This window comes from Colobus angolensis, unplaced genomic scaffold (genome assembly GCF_000951035.1).
Source record: "Colobus angolensis palliatus isolate OR3802 unplaced genomic scaffold, Cang.pa_1.0 Scaffold9, whole genome shotgun sequence".
Classification (NCBI taxonomy): Eukaryota; Metazoa; Chordata; class Mammalia; order Primates; family Cercopithecidae; genus Colobus; species Colobus angolensis.
Window position 1 is genome coordinate 395,501 of NW_012122931.1, and position 3,263 is coordinate 398,763.

At 45.7% G+C, this 3,263-nt stretch overlaps 1 pseudogene; it reads right to left on the reverse strand.

Moving 5' to 3' along the window:
• Positions 1 to 3,263, reverse strand: part of LOC105504133 — a 20,039-nt pseudogene that overhangs the window by 2,796 nt on the left and 13,980 nt on the right.

The window sequence follows — 3,263 nt, forward strand, 5'->3', positions numbered from 1 at the left end:
TTGAAATGGAGTCTTGCTCTGTCACCCAGGCTGGAATACAGTGGCACAATCTGGGCTCACCGCAACCTCCACCTCCCAGGTTCAAGTGATTCTCCTGTCTCAGCCTCCCAAGTAGCTGAGATTACAGGCATGTGCCACCACACTTGGCTAATGTTTTTATTTTTAGTAGAGACGGGGTTTCACCATACTGGACAAGCTGGTCTTGAACTCCTGACCTCATGATCCACTCGCCTCAGACCCCCAAAGTGCTAGGATTACAGGTGTGAGCCACCACGCCCGGCCTGGCTTTCATTCTTATATGTAGGTCTTTGATCCATTTTGAGTTAATTTTTATATATGGTATGAGATAAGGGTCCGCGTTCATTCTTTTTTAAAAAACTTTTTTTGATAGAGATGGGGGTCTTACCGTGTTGCCCACATTGTTCTCAAATTCCTGGACTCAAGCAATCCTCCCATCTCAGCCTTCTAAAGCGCTAAGCTTACAAGCATGGGCCACCTCACCGAGCCCAACTTCATTCTTTTTTTTTTTTTTGAGAGAGGGTCTCACGCTGTCACCCAGACTGGAGTGCAGTGGCACGACCTTGGCTCACCACAACCTTTCCCTCTCAGGCTCTCAGGCTCTAAGCAGTTCTCCTGGCTGAGCCTCCCAAGTAGCTGGGATTATAGGCATGCACCACCATGCCCAGCTAATTTTTGTATTTTCGGTAGAAACAGGGCTTCACCATGTTGGCCGAGCTGTCTAGAACTCCTGACCTCAAATGATCCACCTGCCTCGGCCTCCCAAAGTGCTGGGACTGCAGGTGTGCACCACTGTGCCCAGCTTCAACTTCATTCTTTTGCATGTGAATATACAGTTACCAGAGCACCATTTGTTGAAAAGACTCTTTTTTCCCCATTGAATAGTCTTGGTGCCCTTGTCAAAAATCAATTGACCACAGATACATGGTTTATTTTGGGACTGTCAATTCTGTTCCATTCATCTATATGTCTATGCTTGTGCCAGTACCACACTGTATTAGTCTATTCTCACGCTGGTAATAAAGACATACCTGTGACTGGGTAATTTATAAAGGAAAGAGGTTTAATACACTCGCAGTTCCACGTGGCCGGGGAGGCCTCACAATCGTGGCAGAAGGCAAAGGAAGAGCGATAGCACATCTTACATGGCAGCAGGCAAGAGAGCGTGTGCAGGGACTCCCTTCCTCCCTTCCTCCCTTCCTTCCTTCCATCTCTTTCTGTCACTCAGGCTGGAGCACAATGCTGCAATCAAGGCTCACTGCATCCTTGAACTCCTGGGCTCAAGTGATCCTCCCACCTCAGTATCCCACGTAGTTAGGACTACGGACGTGGTCCTACTATGACTGGTTAATTTTTAAACTTTTTTTGTAGAGACAGGGTCTAATTTATAGCCTAGGCTGATCATGAACTCCTAGCTTTAGCACTTCTCCTGCCTCAACTTCCTAACGTGCTGGGATTGCATGTATGAGCCACTGTGCTCAGCCTAGGATTGGTTTCTTATGAGACCTATCTCCTTGGCTTGTAGACACCCATCTTCTTCCTATATCTTCACCTCTGTGCATGTCTGTGTCTAGATATTTTTCTTCTTATTTAGGACACACGTCATATTAGATTAGGGCCCACCTTAATGATCTTATTTTAACTTAATGACTTCTTTAGAGGCACTGTCTCCAAACGCAGTCACATGCTGAGGTACTGAGGGTTAAGACTTCAACATACAGATTTTGGGGGCTGGCCAGGCACAGTGGCTTATGCCTGTAATCCCAGCACTTTGGGAGGCTGAGGCAGGTGGATCACTTGAGGTCAGGAGTTCAAGACCAGCCTGGCCAACATGGTGAAACCCTGTCTCTACTAAAAATACAAAAATTAATCAAGTGTGTAGACACATGCATATAGTTCCAGATACTCAGGGGGCTGAGGCAGAAAAATTGTTGGGACCCAAGAGGTGGAGGTTGCAGTGAGACGAGATGTGCCACTGCACTCCAACCTGGGTGACAAAGCAAGCATCTCAAAACAACAGCAACAAAAGAAAGTGGGGTGTTGGCTATGCACATTGGCTCATGCTTGTAATCCCAGTACTTTCAGAGGCCAAGGCAGGTGGACTGCTTGAGCCTAGGAGTTGGAGACCATTCTGGGCAACATGGCAAAACCCATCTCTACAAAATCATACACACAAAAATTAGTCAGGCATGGTAGTATGCACCTGTCGTCCCAGCTACTTGGGAGACTGAGATGGGAGGATCACGTGAGCCTAGAAGGCAGAGGTTTCAGTGAGCCAAGATCCTCCAGCCTGGGAAACAGTGACTCTGTCAGGAAAGAAAAGAAAAGTAGAGAAAGGAAGAGAAGAGAAAATGGTGGCCAGGCGCGGTGGCTCACACCTGTAATCCAAGCACTTTGGGAGGCCAAGGCAGGCAGATCACAAAGTCACGAGATCGAGACCATCCTGGTTAAGACGGTGAAACCCATCTCTACTAAAAATACAAAACAATAATGTATCCGGGCATGGTGACAGGCATCTGTAGTCCCAGTTACTCGGGAGGCTGAGGCAGGAGAGTGGCGTGAACCCGGGAGGTGGAGCTTGCAGTGAGCCAAGATCCTGCCACTACACTCCAGCCTGGGCGACAGAGCGAGACTCTGTCTCAAAAAAAAAAAAAAAAAGAAGAGAAAATGGAGTGTTAAAGTCTCCAACTCTTATTGTTGGACTAATGTTTCTCACTTCAATTGTTACTTTTTGCTCATATGTGTTGGAGCTTTGTTGTTATGTGAATGGATGTTTATAATTGTTATATATTTTTAATGCATTGAGCATTTTAGTATCATATAATGTCTTTGTTTCTTATAACAATTTTTGTCTTAAAGTCTATTTTTTCTGATATGAGTATAGCCAGGTCAGCTCTCATTTAGTTACTGTTTACATAAAATATCATCTTTTTTTGTACTTTTAACCTATTTTATTTTTTGACTGTAAAGTGAATATCTTATATATATACAGCATATAGTTAGATCCTGGGTTTTTTTTTTTTTTTTTTTTTGAGACAGAGTCTTGCTCTATCGCCCAGGCTGCAGTGCAGTGGCCGGATCTCAGCTCACTACAAGCTCCGCCTCCCGGGTTTATGCCATTCTCCTGCCTCAGCCTTCGGAGTAGCTGAGACTACAGGCACCCGCCACCTCGCCCGGCTAGTTTTTTGTATTTTTTAGTAGAGACGGGGTTTCACAGTGTTAGCCAGGATGGTCTCAATCTCCTG